Source organism: Haemaphysalis longicornis, unplaced genomic scaffold (genome assembly GCF_048455015.1).
Source record: "Haemaphysalis longicornis isolate Haplotype H1 unplaced genomic scaffold, Haemaphysalis longicornis Haplotype H1 scaffold_3, whole genome shotgun sequence".
In the NCBI taxonomy this organism is placed as follows: domain Eukaryota; kingdom Metazoa; phylum Arthropoda; class Arachnida; order Ixodida; family Ixodidae; genus Haemaphysalis; species Haemaphysalis longicornis.
In genome coordinates this window covers 191,731,594-191,741,854 of record NW_027526335.1, presented here as the reverse complement: position 1 = coordinate 191,741,854, position 10,261 = coordinate 191,731,594, and the positions used below count along the sequence as shown (strand labels likewise).

The following is a 10,261-nucleotide window of genomic DNA, read 5'->3' as shown; positions in this document are numbered from 1 at the left end:
TGTTATATCATTTATATAAATTAAGAACAATAATGGTGCTAGTACGCTACCTTGTGGTACGCCAGAACTCACCGCAATAGAGCTAGATTTGTGAATATTTAAAACCACACATTGCTCGCGGCCGTGCAGGTAGTTACGTATCCAAGAATGAATTTTATAGTTAATATTCAGGGATGCAAGTTTATTGTCCAGAAGATTATGAGGAACGGTATCAAAAGCCTTCCTGAAATCTAGAAAGATTGCATCTATCGTGGCGTATTATTATCGAGGGCCTGTGATATGTATTGCTGAACTTCTACTAATTGAGTATTGCATGAAAATCCACTGCGAAAGCCATGCTGAGAAGGTGTAAGGTAGTTGATGGAGTTGAGATATTGAAATATTGCACCATATATAATATGTTCTAAAATTTTACACCAAATTGAAGTCAAAGAAATCGGTCTATAATTTTGACATTTTTTCTATCCCCGGACTTAAAAAAAGGCGTTACATTTGCAAATTTCCAGTCTTTAGGAACAATGCCTGACTCAAGTGCCATTTTGTAAATAATAGCTAAATACCTTGCAATAACGTCATGGCACTCCTTCAGTACAAATGGCGATAGCCCATCTGGACCACATGCCTTAGAAGTGTCCAGTTCGCGTAAGAGGTGATCTATACCATAAACATCTATAATGATATCATCCATAGAGTGGGTTACATCACTAACTCATGACGGTAAAGGAGCAGTTGACGTTTTCTGTGAAAAAACAGACGGGAAAAATGCATTGAATGCTCCCGCCATTTCAGCATTACCTTGCACAGTGATTCCATCCACTGATAATGACTGTATAGAAATGTCATCTTTCCTGGTTTTCTTTACGTATTTCCAAAACTGTTTCAGGTTTTGCTTAAGGTCATTGTTCAACCGGCCAAAAAATTGTCTTTTCGCATTTTTTATTGCAATCTTAACCTTATTGTTAGACTCTTTCAAAGCCTGTTCATTAAATTCGGTACTATTACTGCAGAATCGCCTATAGGCTCGCCGGGCTTTCCTTATTTTCTTGCGAATTTCCGCGCTGAACCAAGGTTTTTGTTGTTTTTTTGCCGTTAGGTACTTCGATGGTATAAACGTTTCTGTTAAATGTTTTACTTTATCGCGAAAAATACACCAAAGTTCTTCCAACCCTAGGGATTCAGACAGCGGAATAAAAATTTCGAGGTATGATTCTAATTCTGCAGAGATAGCCTCATAGTTTCCTTTATGAAACATGAAAACTTGGCGAGGATGTTGCATTTGATTCGAAGCACTAAGTAAGGACAATTATGCTACAACTGCTTTGTGGTCGCTTATGCCAGGAATAACAGATACTTTAGATATAATATTTGTGTCATTACATAACATCAAATCCAAGATTGCGTTCTGCCTGGTAGGTTCTAAAACGTACTGGTTGAAGCCAAACGTAGACACCAATTCTTTAAACTGACGATAAAGCTGAGAAGTATTATTTGTCGAGTTTCCTGCAATCCAATGAAAGTCGGGCAGATGGAAATCGCCCCCTAAAATTGACCCGTCAGGTATCACTGATAGCGCGTCAGTAAGTTTGCCAATTGGTTCTTCACTACTATTTGGTGGGCGGTATAATGTACCAGTTTCTAAAGTTTTTCCTTTAGGAAAAAAAACTCGACACCATATGGATTCCGTATCGTCGTAAAAAAAATTGGCTGACTGTTTAGTCTACTTGATATTAAGACAAACACTCCCCCGCCATGTCGATGCCTGTCTTTACGGTAGACAGTATATCCGGAAGGAAAAATTTCTGCACTTCGCACGCTTTCGTCCAACCACGACTCCGTGCCCATAATAATTTGCGGTTCAACAGTAGCAACCAAAGACGCGAAATCGTCTACTTTATTTTTAATACTAGGGCAGTTTACGATAACAAGCGATAGAACACCCGGCAAAAAGCAACTCTTACCGCTCCGCGTCTTATCTTTTGGGCACACAGCCCGTCATTCGCTTCCTGTTGATAGCGTGGTCGACTTAGGTTTTCGGACAGGCACCGGTTCATTTTTTTCACTGTCTCAGATAAAATTTTCGCCGTCAATGACCAGCTTGTCGTAGTTGAGGTAGACGCGGCTATCTTTATTCTGCTTCATTTCCGTCGCGTAGTTCCAGAGTTTCCGCCTTTTAAGTGCGATGCACTTTATAAGCGACCCTGAATCCGCCGTCCGCATTGCTCCTCCTCCTCTCCCCTAGCAACGGCGCGAGGAGCGGAGAGGAGCGTCTGTAGCAACGGCGCAGCGACGTCACACCCCACGTGACCCGCGCGCGCTCCGCCTCCCGCGCCGTGGCTGCGCGCGCCCGCGCCGGCTCCCGCACCGCTCCTCGCGCCGTGACGTCACACTCCCACGTGACCGCGCGCTGGCGCCTTTGCGTCTGCTCCCCCTCTCCTCGCGCCGTGACGTCACATTCTCTGCAGCTGGCGCGCCTCTCCCCCGTTAGGTTTGCACTCACCCTCGGCGCGCGCCTCTCCCCTCGCCTGACAGCTCCCCCTCGCCTGTACTGCGCCTCTAAAGGCGATGGCAGAATTACTACGCCGTGTACTCTCGGCGCAAGAAATGCATTCGCACTTCCTCACGATTCCCTTCGGGGAGGTGGGGGCAATTTTTTTCTTGTACTGCTTGGCTAAAGTCCTCGGAAACACGGTAATCGGTGCCTTTAAACTTGGTGGCATTGTGCATCACGCTTTCTCGCATTTTCCAGCTAGAAAAGCATGCCACAACAAGCCTAGTTCTTCCGTTTTTATACGCCCCTATGCGGTGCGCCCGCTCTATGGAAATATCTTTCAGACCGAGTACATCTCTGCAAACATTGCTAACCAATTTTTCGGACGTTTCCCATGTTTCCTTTACAGTTACATCCGGCACTCCAAAAAACACCAAGTTTGACCGGCGACCTCGGTTTTCAAGGTCGTCTAACTTGGCCATCATCGCCTTTTCTCTTTGCTCCGTGCGTGTAATTCGATCTTCAGTGACCTCAACCCTCGAATTAATGCCATGAAGTTGATTTTCTAGTTATTTTGTTTCAATTCTATACTCTCCAGCTTAGCCAGGATTTGTGCCAGTCCAGCATGCACATCTTGAAGCATATTTTCTATTCTTGATATTTGTTCTTGTTCAGCCTTATTCATAGGACCCGGGTTTAACTCAACATCTCCTGACAAGAGTAGCAAACATTCCATGACAAGCAGAGAGAAGTAATTGCAAAATGACAGAGCTCCTACTAACATTTGTACAACAAAACGCATGAAACAAGCACGAACCTCGCGCCTGTCGATGGGGCACGACACTTGGACAAGCATCACATTGTTAGAACGATAGCATTTTACGTGAGTTAAATAACTCACCTGGTACATGATATAGCGTGAGTGCGGGCCGAAAAAAGTGTCGTGCCCCCAGAATGATGGCAGAAAGCGCAGGCAGCGTTTTGTTTGCTTGCCTGATTTGTCTGTTCCAGTCATACTGGGCAGAGATTTCCTCTGGAGGGAGGGTGTTGTGCTCGACATGGGGAGGAACGGCTATCAGTACGGGCCGCAACCCCCTTTCTTTCCTTTCGCGAACGCGCCGATGCACCGTTTACAACCGCACGGGGCAAATAAACTCTACTGCGCTGCGGAAGGCCAGGGAGAGGCGTCAGGAAAGATGAGCACTGATGTAGAAGCGGTCGTCGCATCTTTTTCAGGATCCGATGATCAGTGCCGAATGTTGGCGGAAAGTTCGCTCCCCTTATCGGAAGGGGGTGGCGGAAGCGCGCGCGCCTAGTGCTGTGGTTTCACGGGCGGCGCGGGCCGCCCCGAGAGGGGGAGGAAAGGGCCGGACGGAGGAGTCGAGGCCGGCCGCAAAAAGAAAGAAAAGCGGCATCTCGCAGCGGCGATTTCTCGCCCCCCGAGAACAGAGGAAGAAAGGAATCTGTCTTGGGGGGAGGTAGTGAGTAAGGAAGAGCTCATTGAGGCCCAGAAAGCAGACGGTCTGTGCCAGCGGGTGCTGAAAAGGCTAGAGAGTGGCGTAGCTTGCACCGGTAACGCTGAGGGGTTTGACGCGTATCTGCTGGCGACAATGGCTTATTACTTCGCTACATTCCCCAACTGGACGACGAAGAGGCGGTTTCATCCCCCTTTCGAGTCGTGGTCCCAAGGAAGTTGCGGAAACGGTTCATGCGGTACTTTCATGACTCAGCGCTGGCAGGACATGGCAGCGGCAGTAATACTTACGACCATACCTCGGCAAAGTTGGCGCGGCTCACTCAAACTCACTCACAATTTTTTTTTTCGAATCACCACTCACTCATACTCAAATTCAATGCTGAGCAGCACATCTGCGCTCACTCAAACATAAACTTACATTGAGCGCAAAACTCAGAACTCACTCGGACTCAAAACTCAAAATGTACTCAGAACTCAAAATGTACTCAAACTCAAAATGTAATCAAAACTCAAAATGTACTCAAGCTCAAAATGTACTCAAACTCAATATGGACTCAAAACTCAAAAGGTACTCAAAACTCAAAATGTACTCAGACTCAAAGTGTACTCAAACTCAAAATGGACTCAAAACTCAAAATGTACTATGGACTCGTCTGACCACTATGTTCAACTCCGGGCAGTCCAGCGGCTCGAGGCTGCTCTTGCAGGGCAGAAGCGTAGGGAGGCGCCGACGGGTGGTCTGAGGGATCACACCCGACGACCCTCCGCGCGTCGACCTCGTAGACGCCCGCAAGGCGTTGTCTCGGGGACGACTTAAGGCCGACCTCCATGCAGCGAAGTTTCTCGGCGAACTTGGCGCGGCGAACGCCGTGGTTTGACGCGCCGCTCAGTTTTCGTCCACCCCAACCTCCATGCAACGTGACGCGGCGAACGCCGCCGATGGAAGACAGGACAGGAAGTGCAACGAAGTACGAGGCTGTGATTGGCTGCGGCCTCAAAATGCAGTTTGCCGCTTCCGGTCGCGTTCGCCGCCGCACGTTCGACATCTAGCTCGCGTAGATCGCCGGCGAACAGCCGTATTTTCGACGCCGGCGGCGGAGCGCCCGCCGCCGGGCGACGTTCGCCGCCTTTTCGCCTACATTTCGCTGCATGGAGGTCGGCCTTTAGGAAACGTCAAGGAGGGGGCAGGCCCTGAGTGGCTCCCGCCCACCTCCCCCCGCAGGACAATTCAATAAAGTCTTTCTCTCTCTCTCTCTCTCTCTCTCTCTCTCTCAAACTCAAAATGTACTCAAACTCAAAGTGAACTCAAAACTCAAATGTACTCAAACTCAAAATGTACTCAAACTCAAAGTGAACTCAAAACTCAAAATGTAATGAAAACTCAAAATGTGCTCAAACTCAAAATGTACTCAAAACTCAAAATGTACTCAAATTCAAAATGTACTCAAAACTCAAAATGAACTCAGAACTCCAAATGGGCTGAGAACTCAAAATGAATTCAGAACTCAAATGGCCTCACAGATTGGGACAGTGAGAGTGAGAGTGTGAGAGTGTGAGAGTGAGAGTGAGAGTGAGTGTGAGTGTGAGTGTGAGTGTGTGAGTGTGAGTGTGAGTGTGAGTGAGAGTGAGAGTGAGAGAGTGAGAGTGAGAGTGTGAGTGTGAGTGAGAGTGAGAGTGTGACTGAGAGTAAGAGTGAGAGTGCGAGTGTGAGTGAGAGTGAGAGTGTGACTGAGAGTAAGAGTGAGAGTGAGAGTGCGAGTGAGAGTTGAGTGTGAGTGAGAGTGAGAGTGTGAGTTGAGTGTGAGTGTGAGTGAGAGTGAGAGTGTGAGTGTGAGTGAGAGTGTGAGTTGAGTGTGAGTGTGAGTAAGAGTGGAGTGAGAGTGCGAGTGAGAGTGTGAGAGTGTGAGTTGAGTGTGAGTGTGAGTGAGAGTGCGAGTGAGAGTGTGTGTGAGCGTGAGAGTGAGAGTGTGAGTGAGAGTGAGAGTCAGTGTGAGAGTGAGAGTACGAGTGTGAGTGTGAGTGAGAGTGAGAGTGTGAGTGTGAGTGAGAGTGTGAGAGTGAGTGAGAGTGTGAGAGTGAGAGTGAGAGTGTAAGAGTGAGAGTGAGAGTGAGTGTGACTGAGAGTAAGAGTGAGGGTGCGAGTGTGAGTGTGAGTGAGAGTGAGTGTGAGTGAGAGTGTGAGTAGAGTGTGAGTGTGAGTGAGAGTGTGAGTGGAGTGAGAGTGAGTGTGAGTTGAGTGTGAGTGTGAGTGAAAGTGAGACTGAGAGTGTGAGTGGAGTGAGAGTGTGAGTGTGTGAGAGTGTGAGTGTGAGTGAGAGTGAGAGTGAGAGTGCGAGTGTGAGTGTGAGTGTGAGTGAGAGTGAGAGTGGGAGTGAGAGTGTGAGTGAGAGTGAGAGTGGGAGTGTGAGTTGAGTGAGAGTGTGAGTGTGAGTGAGTGAGTGTGAGTGAGTGAACGTGAGTGTGAGTGTGAGTGTGTACCTTTTGCTATATACCTTTTGCGATATCCTCATAATTATAACCAGATAGCATTTTTATATTTGTGCCACGTGATCCCCCTCGACGAGACCTTTAATTTGATACCCCACACACCCTAGCAGGGTCATATGGAACTCATACCATTCAAAATAACCATGACTTTCATGACTGTAACCAGGACGCATTATTTAGGTGTCCGACGTGATTCCCCTAACTGGAACCTTCAATTTGACGCCCTACATGCTTCAGCGGCCTCACCTTGAATTTAACCCAATCTATGACTCATAATGACTATCTTATGATTCGAACTACGAAGCCTTTTTTTATTTGTACCACGTGATTCCCCTCGTCAAGATCGTAAATTTGATACCCTACACGCCCTAGCGGGGTCACTTCGAATTTTACCCCAATATAAGACTCGCCATGACAATCTAATGGTTATAACCAGGAAGAATTTTTGTATTTCTCCCACGTGATTCCGCTCATAAAGACCATTAATTTGATGCCCATCACATCCTAGCGGAATCATCTTGAATCATGACTATCTCATGATATAGCCCTACCACATTTTTGCTCACGTGATTTCCCTTATCGGAACCTTCAATCTGATGCCCCGGACACCCAGTGGCATCATTGTAAATTTTAACCTAATTTATGACCCATTTTGACTATGTCATGATAATAATCAGGAAGCACGTGATTACCCTCATCGAGACCTTGAATGTGATTCCCCACATGCCCTCGCAGCGTCATTTTGAATTTTAACCCAATCTATGACTCATTATGACTGCCTGATGACTACAATCAGGAAGCATTTTTTTATTTACCCCGCTTGATTCCGTTAATCCGGACCTTTCATTTGATACCTTACATGCCTTAGCCTCATCAGTTTCACTTCTCACCCAATCTAATGAGGTCATTATTCTGTCTTAAGGGGCGCTGCCCAGTCATTTCAGCTAATTCATTTGAAACAGCAGAATGGACAGCCCCCGCCCCCATTTCCCCCGGCTCTCACCTCTTCCTTTGTGACCCCTAGTATATCAAGCCGTTAACAGTAGCAGGCGAACAACCAGCACGCCAGCGCCGCCGTGTGCTTTCCCACCACCCTTTCCCATGCTCTTAGTGGATCCGTCAGGAGGAAAAGTTAAGACAACCCTTTTTTATGACCCCACCTGTCAATTATCACTCACGCGCCCAGCCGCGAAAATTAGGTATACAGCAAGTGCTTATGGCCATGAAAATTCAACAAGAAACTAAAAAAAAATCAGACACCCCCTCCCTCCCAACCGATCATGCAGATCGCGATTGGTGCCGTACCCGCAGGGAACCCGAATTCCGAGCCCATTGTGACGCATGAAACTTAACAGCCAACCATAGCTGCCTGCTAGGCTACTCATATGTACTCAAACTCAAAATGGACTCAAAACTCCTATGTACTCAGAACTCAAAATGGACTCAAACTCAAAATGTACTCAGAACTCAAAATGGACTCAAACTCAAAATGGACTCAAACTCAAAATGTACTCAGAACTCAAAATGGACTCAAACTCAAAATGCACTCAGAACTCAAAATCGACTCAAACTCAAAATGTACTCAAAACTCAAAATGGACTTAAACTCAAAATGTACTCAGAACTCAAAATGGGCTCAGAATTCACTAGGTCTCAGGCGTACTCAAACTCAATTGGACTCAAACTCAGTCGGGATCACTCGGCTCAAACTCACTCAAGCTCAAACTCGCCATGCCACACTAGCCTCGCGCTCACTCAAACTCAAACTCACGCGTGAGTTTGAGTCCAAATGAGTCTGATTGAGTGGACTCATGAGTGAGTTCGCCGACCTCTGCTTACGACAAGTTATGCCGTGTCGCGACCTGGCCAGGCATGAGGAGAGACGTGCTGAGCTATTCCCGCGCTTGCCCTCTTTGCCAGTTAGCGAAGCCGCGCGCTGGGAAACCTATGGGTTTCATGAAGCCGGTGGAAAGCAGCTACCTGTTGCAGATTGTAGCGTGTGACGTAATGGGACCCCTCCCAAGATCCGCGCGAGGAAACCAGTTCATTCTGGTTATAACGGACCACTTTTCTAAGTGGGTGGAGTTGTTTCCCCTTAGAAAGCTAGCGTCGGAGCGGATCGTGGAGAAGCGGTTGTAGACATTCACTTGTTTCGGCTTCCCCTCCGACCTGATCACTGACAATGCTTCGTATTTCACAAGCAAAGTCTTTTCAGACTGTTGTCGAGCGCTGCACATTCGGCACAGGAAAACGAGTCCTTATCATGCTCAGAGCAACATCACTGAGAGGGTGAACAGGAACCTGAAGTGCATGCTGGTTGCGACAACCAAGGAGCATAAGGACTGGGACGCGCGTTTGCCTGAGCTGGCTTTCGCGACTAGGACTACCGTAAATAGGTCAACGGGTTTGACACCAGGTTGCCTAAATTTCGGTAGAGAGATCGCTTTTCCAATGGAAAATGCACTGCTGTACGCGGCGGCGGGTAACGCCCCTTCTCTGTCGCAGTATGCGGCTAGGCTCCGGGAACGCCTTTGGGCAGCGCAACGCACGGCTCGGGAGAACCTCGACGTGGCGCGCATGGAGTAAGCCGAGCAGTATAACAAAGGCCGTCGTCACCTTGTGTACAACATCGGTGACCTAGTGCTAAGGAGAACACACCCACTCAGCAACGCTGCACGCGGTTTCACTGCAGCGCTCGCACACAAAGGGCAAGGGCCATCCAGAATTACGGCGCAGACGACTCTGCTCGCGTATGAGATGCAGTCGCTTGAAAGCGACGAGCTGGTGGGTCCTGTGCACGTTAGCGATCTCAAGGCCTATCATGTTCGCACTGGCGATGATGAACGGGGGAGTCCCCCTCCGACTGTCAGAAGGATCGGCGATAGGGCTCACATCCATCGCTACGATTTCAGGACGAGGTAAGAGCTCGCGCCTGCGCGTAACACCTCCGTTCGTTGCAGGAACCGCGGTGGCAGAAAGAATAACGCTCGGCGGGGTCCCAACCCCCCGCCAGGTTCAAACCCCAGCAAGCGTCGGCGGGGGCCCCCCTCCGGCAACGGCAATCAGGCCCACAGGATCGGCGCCCTGCACCTGGAGCGGACGGCGAGGAACCAGAGGGCGGCGCGGGCCGCAGCAGCCGGCGCGGCCGGCATTCGCTGGTCGGCGCTGTCCGGGCTAACCGCCGGGCTCGAGGAGGCGGCCGTGCGGGTGTTGATGGCCACCCGCCCGGACCTGCTCACGGCCGCCGCACGCGGACTGGTGTCCAGGGAGCCCTTGGAATGTGCGGCGAACCAGGGGCTGGCGGGTGGCAAGCCCGCGCTCGTCGCCCCACCCATCGGGGCACCGGACCCGGCCCCCAGGAGCCTGCTGGTACACAGCGGGGCGGCCGGGCAGCCGTTTGCGGCCCCGGGACACTGACGCCGGCCCGGGGCACGCGCTGGAGTCGCCCAGCCTGACGCCGGAGGACGCTGACGACATGGACCTATCGGAGGAGACCGCCGACCAGCTGCTCCTGGGGACGGCGGGCGAGGCTTGAGGGGGGGGAGAGATGTGGGGAGCGCTTCGGCGCCCCTCGCCGCGAGCTCTCTCCTCGGGCCCTCTCCGCCGCCGGACACCCACCGGCCGCGCATGGCCTCCGAGATCCATGGCTTTATTGTTGTTGTTGTTGCGCCTTTAGGTATGGCACATACCCAATCAGGGGATCGGCCAATCAACAGAGGATGGTTAAAATGAATGGATTTCTTTTCTAATCACGCGACTTTTAGGAAAGATAATTTAGACCGGTTTGAAAAATTTTTGAGAAAAAAGGGG

General features: G+C 49.7%; 1 pseudogene; it reads right to left on the bottom strand.

Annotated features, from left to right (window-relative positions):
* Positions 1-1,303: 1,303 nt before the first annotated feature.
* Positions 1,304-9,349, bottom strand: LOC144175612 (uncharacterized; annotated as a pseudogene).
* Between the last annotated feature and the right edge of the window lie 912 nt (positions 9,350-10,261).